At 37.1% G+C, this 16,497-nt stretch overlaps 1 long non-coding RNA gene across 1 annotated transcript in view; it reads right to left on the bottom strand.

The window, feature by feature from the left end:
* Positions 1-16,497, bottom strand: part of LOC122447089 — a 142,520-nt gene that overhangs the window by 75,980 nt on the left and 50,043 nt on the right. The window contains exon 2 of the long non-coding RNA XR_006271127.1: positions 10,166-10,242. This is a non-coding gene — a long non-coding RNA (uncharacterized LOC122447089). The remainder of the gene's footprint in view (positions 1-10,165; positions 10,243-16,497) is intronic.

Genomic DNA, 16,497 nt, shown 5'->3' with positions numbered 1-16,497 from the left:
CCACTATAATCATATTCTTTGAGAAAAATGATTCTGTTCATTTTTCAGAAGCTACACATGTCTGTATTTGAGGAGCTCCCTGTAGCCAGGCTTCATATGACAGTCATTAATCCAGTGATGACTTTGGAACAGGAAAAAATTAATTTCTTGCCCTGAGATAGATGGAGAAAGAAGAGAAACATAAAAATCTATTATTTGGACAGCTTTAAGCTCTGACCTACTTAAGAAAGCTAATGCAATAGTGATGTTCATTCATTCATTAAAATTCTTTCAGCATGCATTTTATATTAATCGTGTATTTTATATTCATATTATGCATTAGGCTTGGATGTCCATATTACTAACATTGGTAATTAAAGATCTGCCAGAAGCCTGCTTTTTAGCAATGTGGTTTGGAATCATAGGAAGCCAATATATGGCATATAATTTGTTATCTATGCTGAAGATTTTTCCCTCACCCAAATTTAATCAGAATTAGTTCACTTTATTTTAGTTAAAAAGCAATGAAGCCAAATGGTTTGAGACCAGTGGACAGATTTTTAAAATTCAGCTTTAAAAGATTCTTTTTTAAGTTATTCATGCAAATAAATCTTTGGTATTCAAAATATGAAAATAATTATTAAAATTTGTACCAGTTTTCAAGCCATTGTTTTATACCCTATATGTTTAATTCAGGGTTTTTTTGGCCATAATTTATCCCCAAATCCAAAAGGTTTTATTTCAGATCTGAGATCAGGAGGGAGTCATAAGATGATTAGAAAGAAATATAGTGTGGCTTAGACTGATGATGGGATAAAACCCTAAGGCTTCATGCCCTTGCCAGGGATTAACTATTTACAGGAAATGGGAGATCCCAGGCATCAGAGGTGCAGTTGTGAGCCCTGATAATCCAACACTTTGGAACAAGGATGTCTTTTGAGGACTTAAAAGAATCATTTTATAAGGAGAGCAAAAAAGAAATACTTCGTTTAAGATCATAGGGCTTGTTAATAGCTAGCTCCTGATTCCTTCCCAGGCCACCTTTTTGGCACCAGGTTATGCTGAGAACTTGAGAAAACCTAATGCATTGAAAAAGTTTTGTTTGTTGAGAAAATTTTTGACAAAATTCAACAGGTGCTTATTGAGTACTTTCTACCAAGTGGAACTAATATGGCCCTAACACTGAACCCTCTAAAAAAATTCTGCCCTGTATGGGCTGGAGTGTATTGGAAAGAGATAGAAGAACTAGATTGGGAATGGTTGGGCTCAGAACATTATTGGGAGAAAATGGAAAGCCAATGGGACTATGGAATGGTGCCAGGCAGCTGATAGAGGAATGGGAAGATTCCTGAGATGCTTGGCAGCACAAGGGGTCAATATTCCAGGGCTGAGGATCTGCTTGTGTGTCTGTAAACCATGACAAGGACATTCACCAAATTATGGAGTGGAAGATGTTAACTTTCCTTAGGCTCTCAAGACCTAACCTCAGCTTTTCCATCCCTCTGCACTCAGGGCTTACCTGGTGGCTCAGACAGTAAAAAGCCTGCCTACAGTGTGGGAGACCCTGGTTCCATCCCTGGGTTGGGAAGATCCCCTGGAGAAGGAAATGGTAATCCACTCCAGTATTCTTGCCTGAAAAGCCCATGGCCGGAGGAACCTGATGGGCTACAGATAACTAAATGAGATAATTATCTCATTTCTGGTTACATCGCGAGATCCCACAAAAGGTAAAATAACTTCTAGAGTATAATTTGCTTAAACAGTAAAGTTTTCCAGCAGACCTTGCTAAAATATTAGGATTATTTTTAAATTATTTAATTTTTTAAAATTGTAAAATATAAATAAAATTTAATATTTTAACCATTTTAAGTGTCTAGTTTAGTGGCACTAAATACATTAATATTGTTGTGCAACCATCACCACCATCCACCTCCAAAACTTATCTTCCCAGACTGAAATTCTATACCCATTAAACACTAATTCCCCCAGCCCCTGGCAACCACCATTCTACTCTCTGTCTCTATGAATTTGACTGCTCTGTGAGTCCCATATGAGTGGAATCATATAGTGTTTTTCTATTTATGACTGACTTAGTTCACTTAACATAATGTCTGCAATCCATGTCGTAAAAGGTAACTGAATTTCCTTCGTTAGTAAAGATGAATAATATTTCATCACATGTATAGTCCATGTTTTGTTTATCCATTCATCTGTTGGTGGTCACTTGGGTTGCTTCCACCTTTTTGCTGTTGTGTGTGATGTTGCTAGGAATATGGGTGTACAAATGTGTGTCAAAGTGCATGCTTTCAGTTTTTTTGAGTGTATACCCAGAAATGAACTTGCTAGATTTTATGGTGATTCTATGTTTAATTTTTTGAGGAACCTTCATATTATTTTATAATTACTTTAAAAATCTGACATTGAGCAAGAACATCTTGCCACCGTCTCCTCTTTATATTAACATATATATGTGTGTGTATATATATATATATATATATAAAATCTTCAATCAACATAAATGAGATGTGCATATATAGATGAACTCTAAACCAATGACTTAATAATATGTGTCCTAAAGAACAGATTCACTTAGGGGAGCTAAATACCAATTAAAGTTTATTGCAAAATAATAAAGCAGTGATTTGGAAAAGTTTTGTTGTGTCAGCATGACACAGATTTTAGCAATTATGGAGTGGCCAGATTTAAATCCCAGTGATTTAATCATACCCAAAAATACTCTCCTACAAATTTTTGCAAGACAGTTCTATTAAAACCAACAAACACAGCTTTTAACTGGGTTTCTACAAATTATGTTGAAACTTAAATGTTAGAACAGCCAATTCTTTATTCATGTGCTCTTTAGATTGTATTTCTCTCTGGGATTTGTAACCTGAGTTTGAAATCAAATGCTCTTCCAAATACTACCAAATTGACTCAAGTTCAGAGACCATCAGCAAATCATATAATGTGTGAATTGATAGTTGTTCTAAGCTATGATTTATTAAGTTTATGGCTACTGTCATTATTGGGGGTTGCCTGAACATGGAAACAGCGTATATTTATCATAGAAATTGAAAAGTTATATTTGTTTCAGTCATCTTGTTTTAAAGGCTAACTGTTGGTCTCTTCATCATGGTTTATGCCATGAACCCACACAGTGATATAAATGGCATATATGTCATTACTGACCATTGCTATGCTCCTGTGTTTCTATATATTGATTAAGAGAATTATCAAGACTCTTCCCATTTAGTCACACTACCTTTAATCCACTGTGTGGTGGTAGAGCAGTAGGCATTGGTGAAATGTAGATAAATGAGATGTGATCCCTGCCTTCAGGAAGCTCAAACTTTAATCTGAAATTGGATTAATGTTAATGGCTATTAGTTGTTAGATTTAAACTGTGACATGTCTTACTGACAGAAAAATAAATGAGTGAATACTGCTGTTTATTCTACAACTTTTCCTCAATAATGTGCCTATTAGTCATGACGTCTCTACCACTGAAACCCAGTCTCTAGGGCACTCCTAACATGGCCATCAAGGAGACCCTAATGTTTTCTCCCTGCATTGACATTAGTGTTTTTGTTGTTTTGTTGTTGTTTTTTTCTGAAAACATCAGTTATTTTATTAAAGTTCTGCCCGGTTGGAAACACAGCTATCTCTGCTCCCACTTCTTGGAGAAGGGGAGCAGGCAGGCAGAGGGGAGCCCAGGGTCTTCAATGAGGAAATGAGGACTCTCAATTTCTTCCTGCTAAGCTGTTTCTTCTACTGCCAGAGATTTTGTACCTATAACCCACTCACACAGCTTCCTTTGAACTCAGTCCTCCCTAGAACTATCAAATAGAAAAACATGGTTTGATGCATGTCAAATTTCCTTAAGAACTTTTGATTTTAGGATAGAAACAAAAGGATAAAGGGAAGAGGTCCAAATTTTATATCAAGCTCTATCCACAAATGTCCCTGAAGGAAAATCTCATAGCTGTGTCCTTAGGCTCCTAGTCAAACTCAAATGATTTTAGCCCATTTTTTTAATGTCTTTTTGTTCATTCATCTATCCCACTAAAACTGTATTGGATTATAATGATTTGCTTATGCATTTATCACCCCTGGTTAAAACCAAGGTCCTCAAGTGTAGAAATAATGCTGGTATCATATAATGTGAGAGAAGAAATCATAACTTTTTCATAATTTCCATCGGTAACTTCTCCTTTTTTTGATATGAACATAACTAATGTTTTCTCAGTCTTATGTAAAGAATGAGTAAAGACATCTTCAAAAAAACTTTGCCAGTTTTTTAATTGACCTAAAACATATGATCTAAGTAAAACAAAACAAAACAAAAACAAACTTCACCAGAAGTGCAAATATAGCTTCATAACAAATCTCTTAGCTCCAAAATTTCATTCTTAAAATTCTAGATAGAGATTCTGGAGGTGCCATCAGTCAGGAAATGGGTCTTTTTCATCTTTGGGTCACTAACTTGTAAATCCATGCCAAGAAAATAGTAACCCTCCTTAATGTTTCCTGAGTGATTCATGATCATTAGAAATCTGGATCTCAAGAGCTTTCTTTCCTTTATAACAAGCTAAGGAAATATTCATAAACTGTCATGAATAAACTGTAAGAAAGTTTCTGGCAGTGATATCTGCAAGGATGGAGTTTCAAAAGGTGGAAACTTCAGAAAAACATCATCCAGTTGTTTTTCTTTCAACTTAGCTTGAGAAACAGCCCCATCTTTGTCCTCTTGTGCTTGTTTTTATTTCAAACATCCTGACCTAAATTAAGTTTATGTTTTGCTCTCATTAATTTATTTGAAGGGCCTTCCCAGGTGGCACAGTGGTAAAGAATCCACCTGTCAGTGCAGAAGATGCAAGAGATGTGGGTTTGATTCCTGGGTTGGGAAGATCCCCTGGAGTAGGAAATGGCAACCTACTCCAGTATTCTTGTCTGGAAAATTCCTTAGAGCCTGGCAGGCTACAGTTCATGGGGTCACAGAGTTGGGACAACTGAAACACACACAAACGCACACACTATTTGAAAAGCAGCAATTAAGGAAACATTGCATGTCAGCCTTGAAACATTTCACATGTTCTGTGAACTCCTTCTACAGTGATTACACTCATAGCACTGGAACCAGACCCTTTCCTTTAAGGAGCCCAAAAACTTCCAAAGAAATACACCTTGAACTCTTTTCTTTAGCTTGGTAATCAGGTGAGAAGTTTGAGAATTTCAGTAACACTCTTAAGAAAGATTCCTATCCTTTTTTTCCTTTTATATATACTTCTCTATTTTCATTAGTTACTTAGTAACCTTGTTCATCAGTTTCCTTATTAATAAGTAAAATCTTCATTCCTGGAAGCTCAGATGAAGATAATTGGCTCTACCCTCCTCATTAAGCCTTTGGAAGACACCCTGGACAAATAATCTTAAATTACTGTGCCTTGCCAACTGAACGTTTCCTACAAGCAGGTAAAAAGGCAATGCACAGTGCCTACTGAACTAGCAATGAGAGAGACAGACACACAAAACCACTGAGAGAGAGAGAGAGACTCATCTTTTAAACAGAATACCAGCTTATAAATGTGAAAGGAGTGAAAAAAAATGTGAAAGGAATGGATAAAACTAAGGAAATCACCAATTTGCAACTGTCAGTATTAATACATGATTCTGGCAAGATCAGGATCAGCAATAGATGCTAAAACCATCGGCTTAAAAGTTAATGTGGAACTAAATCACGTAATCTCAAAGTTTCACAATTAACATTACTTAAAAATATCACAAATGAAAAATGTACCTTTATAATGAAGAGCTCTGGTAATCACCATCGAAACTAGGTGATTAAACAGCCTTACCAGTAGGGAAACCACTTTTGTTATCACCTGATTAATGGGATATAATAAGTGTACAAGATCACTTATGTAATTTTCTTGGTAAAAATGTTTAGCCTATATCATTTTATGAAGAAATACAAATTTAGGATGTGGCACTTTCCAGAAAATACTATTCTGGACTCAAAAAAAGTCAGTGTCATGAAAAACAGACTAGAGAGAGGACTATTACAGATAAAAGTGATCAAAAAGACCAAAACCAAAGCAAAAAAAAGGAAGATAAAAAAACAAATGTATAGTGCAAATCTTAATTGGATCCAATATGTTAAACATCTGTGAAAGAGTATTAAGACAATTGGAGAAATTTAGGAGACACAGACATAAATAACAGACTTTTGGACACAGTAGGGGAAGGAGAGGGTGGGATTACTTGAGAGAATAGCATTGAATCCTATACATTACATTATGTAAAATAAATAGCCAGTGGGAATTTTCTGTATGACACAGGAAACCCAAAGCTGGTGCTCTGTGACAACCTATTGGCTTAAAAGTGGGATGGGGAGGGAGATGGGAGGGGGGCTCAAAAGGGAGGGGACAGATGTATGCCTATGGCCTATTCATGTTGATGCATGGCAGAAACCATCACAATATTGTAAAGTAATTATCCTCTAATTAAAAATAAAAATTAAGACAATTGGAGAAATTTAAATATAGGCTGTATTAGATGATAGTCAATTAATTTTCATGGGTAGTTAATAGCATTTTGGGTGTAATAATATATATAATAAGATATATAATATAAAGTATTTGTGAGTTGCTGTTTCTCAAGTAACTAAATATTGTTGTTTAGTTGCAAAGTCATGTCTGACTCTTTGCAACCCCATGGACTGTAGCCCTCCAGGCTCCTTGGTCCATGGGATTTTTCATGCAAGAATATTGCAGTGGGTTGCCATTTCCTTGCTTCCCTGGTAGCTCAGAGGTTAAAGCATCTGCCTGCAGTACAGGAGACCCGAGTTCAAGCCCTGGGTTGGGAAGATCCCCTGGAGAAGGAAATGGCAACCCACTCCAGTATTCTTGCCTGGAGAATCCCATGGACAGAGAAGCCTAGTGGGCTACAGTCCATGGGGTTGCAAAGAGTTGGACACGACTGAGCGACTTCACTTACTTACTTACTTACTTACTTCTTCAGGGGATATTCCCAACCCAAGGATTGAACTTTTGTCTCCTGCTTGGAAGGTGAATTCTTTACCTCAAGCCACTTGGGAAGCCCAAGTAACTAAATAGTTCAGCCTAAAAATGCATATACACATACATACAAAAAAAAATAGATAAAATGTTAATTTGTGAATCTAGGTGAAGTCTATATGCTATTCATAATCTATTTTTTCACTAGGCTTAAATATTTTTGAAGTGAAAACTAGGGAGAAACAAGGAAACTATAAATAAACCCTTGACCAAATCATTATAAGAAGTTAATACTGTAATAAAAATTATAAATCAGTCTTTTAAAAAACTATTTTTTCCCCCTGGATCTTCCATGTAACAGGCCTGAGAACTTAAATGAATTGCTTAACCTCTGAGTGAATTTTTCTAATTTATAAAATGGAGATATGATGCTCATTAAAAAAAAATAAAGAGACCAATGCTATCCCTCAATGTGTGTTTGAGTATTTTCCTTCATGTACTATGTTATGAAAGAAGAAAATGTTCCCATTATTATCATTCTCCTCTCATTTATTTCCTTTCTCAAATAAAACTTGGATCACCAAAAGAAAAAAAAAGTAACTAGCACCTTTCAGTAAAATGGAAATTCTACTCTTGTGTTTTAGTAGACGATTGCCATGTTGCAGCTCAGGAGATAGTGGAAGATCGAAGGTAAAGAAACAGGAAAATTATTGTTGCCCTGAAGATCACTTCTGTTTGTTGCATCATGATAAAGAGTAAGGATTAAACTCAATTAACCATCTTTTCCCATGTTTGAAAGGATGTTTTTTACTCTGTTGTAGGTAGTGGACCTTGATTTCTGTTGCTGGGAAACCTGGATGACTCTTTTAGTCCTCATGGAAATTGTACTTAATGTAATCACTTTGGCTGAGTCCTTATTGGCTATTGGCTAGATGCCAGCTCGAGGAAAGTTCACCTCAAACCCTTGCAAGGTAGACTAGTAGTGGAAGCTGTCCTAGCCCTAGGGGGCATGGTGGAAGTGCTTCAGGGGCTTCCTGGGTGTGGGAAAGAGTGGGGCAAGGGCAGTACCACTTTTTCTTCAACAGAATATTCCACATTGATCTGCTTCAATGTTAGACTCCATTTGAAAAAAAAATGCTTTACTGGAAGAGAGAGCAAATTTATCTATTAAAAAAAGCCCTGACCTAATTTACCAAAAAAAAATTTGAATCTCTGAGAAGTGACTTGCCCAAAGTTGCACAGCTCATAAATACCAAAGCTGTGGATTAAGCTGCTGCTTCTGACTAAATTGCTTTCCATTATCTCACACTTCCTGTTACTAGAACTGAACACACAATATAGCCACACATACAATAGCAGTGTTTAAAGATAATATGAGATATCATGAACAATGGTCCATGGTAATGGATTTGTAAAGTTTGACAAATGGATGATTTCGTAAAACAGTGCTAGCACAGTATAGTTGGCTAACCGGTCAGTGAGCTGTTTGTTACCAGCCTGCAATGAAGTAAGCACAGAAATTGAGAGTATGTGCTTAGAACTCAAGAAAGTATTTTCTATATGGCTGCAACATACAAACACATAATTTTGTGTTTCATGGAAGTTTTGGTCTGTGATGAATTAGAAAACCATAACTTAACAAACTCAAGACTATGGTCTTTCCAATAGTCACATACAGTTGTGAGAGCTGGACCATAAAGAAGGCAGTGCCAAAGAATTGATGCTTTTGAACTGTGGTGCTGAAGAAGACTCTTGAGAGTCCCTTGGACAGTAAGGAGATCAAACCAGTCAATCTTAAAGGAAATCAACCCTGAATACTCATTGGAAGGACTGTTGCTAAAGCTGAAGCTCCAATACTTTGGCCACCTGATGCAAAGAGCAGACTCATTGGAAAAGACCCTGATGCTGGGAAAGATTCAAGGCAGAAGGAGAAGAGGGTGACAGGATGAAATGGATGGATGGCATCACCAATGCAATGAACATGAACTTGGGCAAGCTCTGGGAGAAGGTGAGGGACAGGGAAACCTGGTGTGCTGCAGTCCATGGGGTTGTGAAGAGTTGGACACAATTTGGCGACTGAACAGCAACAACAATTTAACAAAAGTGATGCAATGAGAAATAGAAAATCTAAACAGATCTATAGCCACTTATGAAAATGGATCAATGGATCAAAATCTAACTCCCTTAAAAATCCTCCAGTCTAAAATAGTTTATGTGCATATTCTCCCAAATTTCCACTGAATGGATCATATCTATTTTATATTGTGTAAACTCTTCCAGAGATCAGAACAAGAAAAGTAACAACTCATTTTATGAAGTCAGTGTAATCTCATGCCTAAACTATCATGGACCCTCCATAGAAAGAGAACAATAGGCTGATCTTACTCATGACCATAGGAAAAAAAATTCTAAATAAAATATTAGAAAATTAAACATATATTATGTAATATATAAAAGTATATAAAATATATGAAAATCCTACATATATTATGGTTAATTATTAAATTTTGAAATTATATTAACATGTTACACCATTAACATAAAAGGTAAAAGTAATAAATGATTACTTTGATGGAAGAGAAGGAATTGCAGAAAAAACAAAAAACATGAAAAAAATTAATAACTCATTACAAGTTATTTTAAATTCATTACATCAACATTAAAAATAAAACAAAAGCATGCTCTAAAACCAGAAATGAGAAAGTTTTCTAGCTATCATTGTTTCTTTTCTGTTGGTGCAAACTGAAAGTGGGGGCGGGAACACAGCTATACTAATTAGAAAGGCATAACAAAACTTTCATCATTGATACAATTGTCCACACGGGATAGTCTGAAACTTATACAAATTATTGGAACAAATAAGGAATTTTGGATTTTATCAAGATACTGTATAGAATATGAAAATATCATTTTCTTTACTATAAGTGAGCAACAAATAATTAAATAGTAAAAGATGCAATTTATATTAATAACTAAATTGATAAGCTGTCTAGAAATAAATCTTAACAAAAATGTTCAAATTTATAAAGAAAACATTTGTGAAAGTTTATTGAAAGATATAAATGAAGACCTTGTTAAAATCCATGTTTTTGTGTATGAAAAGATTATAAAGACATCAATTTTCTCCAAATTAATTCATAAATTCAACATAATTGCAGTCATATTCTCACCAGGATTTTCTGAAGAACTGGACAAGCTGATTTGCAATTTTATGGAAGAGTAAAAGGTCAACAAAAGCCAGGAAAATCTGGAAGAAAGAAAAGTAGGGGAAGGAAAAAAAGATAAAGATAAAAATTACTTATACTAAGACTTTTAACAAAACTATTGTAATTTTAAAAGTATAGTACTGGTTTAGAGATAGAAAAAGGGATCATTGAGAGCATGAAGACATTAAAAACATACCCTAGAATAAACTTGGGATATGACAGGCAATGTTATAAATCAGTGGGGAAAGTAGAATTTTCAACAAATTGTGTGGGCCAATTGATTACATATGGAAAAAAATAACATTAAACTACTTTTTCATGACATACAAATTCACATTCCCAAGTGGCTTAAAGACAAAAAAAAAATTAGAAAAAACATGGAAGATGTATTTACTCAAAGACTTAGGTTCATGGGAGTAGAGGGTGTAATAAATATGTTAATAATGTAAAGAGAGAAAACATAGAAGAAATTTCAGTATATAAACCTAGAGTTCTTTTTTTATAAAATCACAAAATACCAGTAAATTATAGAAAGATTAATACATCTAACTACTTTAGAAAACAAATTTAAACTATATTAAAAGTTATGAGAAACCATTAACAAAGTGAAAAGGAAAGTCACTGACTGGGAAAATCTATGGGAACCACATATAAACCCCAAATTTATAAAAAATCTCTACTGGGAATTCCCTGGCTGTCCAGTAGTTAAGACTTCACCTTCCAGTGCAGGGGAATGATGGGTTTGATCCCTGTTCAGGGAACTAAGGTCTCACATTCCAGCTGGCATGACAAAAATTTTTTTAGTAGGAATATAATTCTTGTAAACTCTTATAATACATCTTGATGAAAAATTAGAACTTAAACATTCAAATATATATATATATATAAAGAACCTCTACAATAACACAGTAGAAATGCAGCTAAGGGGCTTCCCAGGTGGTGCTAATGGTAAAGAATCTGCCTAATAAAGCAGGAGACATAGGAAATGGGAGTTGGATCCCTGGGTCAGGAAGATGCCCTGGAGGCGAGCATGGCAACCCACTCCAGTATTCTTGCCTAGAGAATCCCATGGACAGAGGAGCCTATTGGGCTACAGTCCATAGGGTCACATAGAGTCAGATATGACTGAAGCAATTTAGCGTGCAGGCAGTGTAGCTAAAAACTTATGAAGAGGCAGTTTAAAAGCAAGAAACACACATGAGCAATTGCATATGAAAAATGAAAATACGCTCAACTTTACTAGTTGAGCTCAAGTTTACTAGTTACCAGGAAATTGAAAAATGAAACAGTGAGCTGCCATTTGAGCATATCAGATTAGCAAAACATAATCTATTGACATAAAGTTATGGTGAATACGTTACATATTTCTGGAGGGTTCGTAAATTAGTTCAGCCTCTTGGAGAACAATTCTGCCATCATTTGGTAAAGTTAACTATGGTTCAGCAAATGTACTTCTAATTTATTGTTTACTTAAGTACTAGATACACATGCTAGAATCAATGTGCAAGCATGTTGATTGTATTCTTTGTGATAAAGTGGGGAAAATGCATGCCCTTGAATAGAAGGCTAGATTTATTTGTTTAATTTGAAGGAATATTAAATAATCTTAAGGCTAAATTTACCAGTACTTGGAATAATAAACTTCAAAAACATTAGTTTCAGTGCAAAAGTTAATCTTAAAAGATAACTGTATTATTCATGTAAGTTTAAAAAACACACAAGATCTTTTTATATAAAATTTTATGAATAAAAACATATGTGATAAAAGTCCTAAAAACCACATGGGAACAATCCATGTCAACTTCAGGTGGTACCTCCTAGGTAGGGAAGGATGAAGATGGGGATTTACTGTATCTTAAAAGTTATGTTTCTTTTAGAAAACAAAATGGAATAAAACAGATCTCTCTCAAATAATAGTAATACATAGAAATCTTGGATGATGATTACATGAGTGTCATATGATTCATTGTATAGTTTGGCTTTATTGTTCATTTAAAACAGAATTATTCATTTGATTTTGGTTCTTAAAAAGGAAGAAACAGGGAGTGAAAAATCATTTACACTCAAGGACATAGCCTTCATCAGTTCTGCTGAGCCTGGACTGAGCTCAGGTTTTTCACCAGAGGAAGTTACAAGAGAAAAGCACTGTTTCAGCTCCACCCATTGACCTTTGGTGGGTGAGTTTTCAGTGAAACAGCAACATCTTCTGAATGCTCTGAGGGATGGCTTTATAACCTGGGGGTAAGACGCAGTTTCTAAATACAATTGATGTGGCTTTCCTGCCTTCATTCAGGGTATCCATTTTCCACCACATAATCGTCCCATTGTCCACACTAATTCCTGTTTGCTTTGGCAGGGTTAACTGCTGGCAGGCCTCCTCCATGCTGAGCTCCTTATCCTCCACTGTGCAGGGGTTACTGAAGCAAGAGTAAGCTTTCCCTCACTCCCCGGAACAGGAGCCAAGTGTGACACAAATTGTGAAACTTGTTCCTGGTTACCAGGAAAACTTAAAGAAATCCTAATGAAGCAAAAAGTTGACAAAAATCTTTCCAACGTTTGAACAAAAAATGTATTTTTCAGGTCTTAGATTTATGGAAGTCAGTTCGCCAAATCCAGCCAGACTTTCAAACCTCCTATTCTTTGCACTATGTTATTTAAATACACTGTAAATACCCTCAGTTGCTCTAATACCAGGTCCATATTGTGCAAGACTACCATGGTCTGAAGACCTTGTTGAATTTGAAAGAGGCAGAAGTTCCGTTTCTGGCACATAAACTTGAATCAGGACTAGGGTAAGAGTGCCAAAGAAGTCCACACTCTGACAGCTAGACAAGCAAGCCATTTATTTGGAAAGACTTTGAATCCCTTCCCAGAGCAAAATGCAGCCCTTTATACTCAGCAGGCTTGGAATAAAATTGTCTTAACTGACTTGATCAGTGTCCTGAATTTTAGGTTGTAGGAAAATGCATCTGATAACTTGGAAATGCAGAAAGGGTGGAAAACTAGGTCCTGAAAAGATTATTTCCTCATGGGGTTTCCTGCCATGATATTTTCTAACTTGTGTGTTGGGTGAGGATTTATATTGTTTGTTGAAAGTACTATCTCTGTGACAAAACCTGAAGTCTGGGAGGAAAACATAAAAGGAATGAAGAAAAAATGGAAAATATGAAACCTCCTGATAAAACTTATAAAACCCACATGCATCAGTCAGACAACCAGATTTACTGAATAAATATTGTATTTCAGGTCCTGTAAATATATATTACCAAAATAAATATGACTAAGACACAGTCCTTGTCTTTAAAGAGTTGCGGGGGGAGTAGAGGTGCAGGCTAGATGATTAAGGAATAGTGATGATCCAATATGTGTGTATCCCAACAGTGGTGGTGAAGACACTTATTTGACTTTTTTGGCAGAAACTTGCAACAACAACAAAAAGTCACAAATTTAGTATGTGAATGATATCTTCCTATGTGTACCCTTGTTCAGTGTACAACTGAAATAGCTCGACATGGTGATCCAGCACTACAAGATGGAAAGAAGCTGAATCAGAGGAAATCAGGCACAGCTTCTCTTGAAATGTCCCTGCATCAACCAAGCCTTGGTACTTGAATGCAGAAACCAGATCATCCTTTAAAACTTCTCCATGGAGCATCACTCCAGGGAGCCCATTTTCTTACTCTCCTATCTAACCCCCTTCTGAGGGGCTTTCCAGGTGGCGCTAGTGGTAAAGAACCTGACTGCCAATGCAGGAGACCTAAGAGAGGTGGATTCGATCCCTGGGTTGGGAAGATCCCCTGGAGGAGGGCATTGGCAACCCACTCCAGTATTCTAACCTGGAGAATCCCATGGACAGAGGAGCCTGGTGGGGAGCATATTGTACACTATGGCCATCAAACAAACCTATACACATCTTAATTCAAATGTCTCATTCAAGTTCTCTCTTAAAGAGCTCTTGGGCTGGGAGCTCCCCAACTCCTGGGGGCTGGACTTCTAAGAAATCTGAGAGACCCAGCATGGTCCTAACATCACAGCAGCCCTGTCAGGGTCTCATCTGGACCTACCCCCAGTTAATCTGTCATGCAAATTTACTGCTTTCAGTTAATAAATAGCCCAATAACTTCTCTTTCAATCATTCTCCCTCCTCCCCCCACCCCATTTCCCCCAAGCCTGCCCAGATCTGAAAGAACTCTTCTGGGTGACTTGAAAGTTCAAGTTGAGACACTGAATCAGAATGAATCCTTTCTCCTTTTCTCAGAGTTTTGTTGAAATGAATGAACTCTGCTACAGAGGCATCAGGGCTAAGAGGCAGGTACAAAGATAGATGGAAATAGTCCCAGCCCTCAAGCAGCAAATAAGAACACATCACATTTATAGCTTCCAAATTATTTTCATATGTATCAATATTTACAACTTTGAGAGGTCAGTATTATTCTATATATTTTTGTAGGTAAAGAGGCTGAAGCTCTGAGAGAGAAGTCCAAACTTGCACAAGTAGTATGTGTTGACATGGGACCTGCAACAGTCCCATGCTCTAAGTCTCATCTCTCTCTACAAGTGCTGGCTACGTCTCTAGTCCAGAGAGGAAAATAGCGTGACTTATGTCATAGTAGTGGTGCATACAGAGTTGTGGGCACAGGGGGAGAGGGATGTATGTCCCAGAAGGCAAGGTGAGGTGGGGGTGCAGAATGGGAAACCTAAGGGAGCACAGATGGTATTTCCACTGGCAAGTTCACGTGAAAAGGCAAGTCAATATGAGGAATGCCCTAGGACAGCCATATATGAGAAAGGAGAATTTCAGGTCTGGTTGGAAAATGTCAAGTGAATAGTTGGGCACAGCTGGTTTAGATTCTGTGCAGGCTGCAGAGACAGGGAAGGAAGAGTGAAGTAAGGGCAGTGGTCACAGGCCAGGCTGCTGAGTGTACCAGGAGCTCAGTAGCACCAGCAGCCACAGGGGAGGGGCAGCTCAGATGTGGGCTTGGAAGGAGAGATGTTAATTTAAGAGTAGGGTGAAGAAGGGATTACCAGATGGGACAGAAGATACTTCCAGATACTGTCAGGGCCAGCTAAAAGAATGAGGGGGTCTCAGCAAGAGCTGCGCCAGTGGCACCAAAAGGCAGTGAGTAGCATGCGATGACTCGAAATGCCCCCTATCTGTTTTCTGAGGTTTTCAAGTCAGTTCAGTCGCTCAGTCATGTCTGACTCTTTGAGACCCTGTGGACTGCAGCACACCAGGCTTCCCTGTCCATCACCAACTCCCGGAGTTTACTCAAACTCATGTCCATTGAGTCGGTGATGCCATCCAACCATCTCATCCTCCACGGTCCCTTTCTCCCCCTGCCTTCAATCTTTCCCAGAATCAGGGTCTTTTCCAAGGAGTCGGCTCTTCGCATCAGGTGGCCAAAGGATTGGAGTTTCAGCTTCAGTGTCAGTCCTTCCAATGAATATTCAGGACTGATTTTTTTCTTTAGGATCTGAGGTTTTATTTATTTATTTTTTTTTGCTTTTTTTTTTCATTGATATGAATCAGCCATAGATTTACACTTATTAGGATCTGAGGTTTTAAATGCACATAAACATATATATTAAGCAGTCCCTTAATTCTTTTTTAGTGGTGAATCCTATTTATCAGATATCCATTCTTGTGGAAGCCAATTATATGTTTATTTTTAAAAAGCATGTTAAAGAAGAGTTGCTCTGGCAACAGAGAGGTGCTTGGGAGCCCGGAGTACCAGCTTCCCCGGGTGCGCCCGGGCTTAGCTTGAAAATCAGGTCTCAGGTAGAGTTTAAGTGCTGCCTAAATGCACATTATCTCTTTGGACACATTGTCTCAGTTTTTGTTTCATTTTGTTTTTTTGGAAAATTGAGCTTAGATTCTTTTATATTGTCTGTGACTGATCCTAACCAGATATTGCTCTGTAAGAGTTTTGAAATCTCAGGACTCAGGAAGATGCCTGGTCCCACTGAGGCAGATGTTGGTCTTAGCTTCATTTCCAGCCAGTCAGTCAATCACACTTCTACATGCTAGGGTGCAGCAGTGACCATTTACAGTCAGTCTCAAGGAGTTTATAAACTAGTGGGAAGATACATAAGTTCACAGGAGCAAATAATACTTTTAGATATTTAATCAAGTGCTGTGAAAAAAATCAAAATGATATAATTGAGAACAAAGGAGACTGGGAAATCTGAAGAGATGGTGTTTAAACAGTGGTGTGAAAGACATGAAGGAGGAAGTCCCATGTAGACCTGAGAGGTGCATTTTAAGCAGCAGGTCCAGCAGGTGCCAAGCCGATTAG

This window comes from Cervus canadensis, chromosome 9 (genome assembly GCF_019320065.1).
Source record: "Cervus canadensis isolate Bull #8, Minnesota chromosome 9, ASM1932006v1, whole genome shotgun sequence".
Classification (NCBI taxonomy): domain Eukaryota; kingdom Metazoa; phylum Chordata; class Mammalia; order Artiodactyla; family Cervidae; genus Cervus; species Cervus canadensis.
The sequence above is the reverse complement of the archived record's forward strand: the minus strand, read 5'-3'. Positions and strand labels throughout refer to the sequence as shown.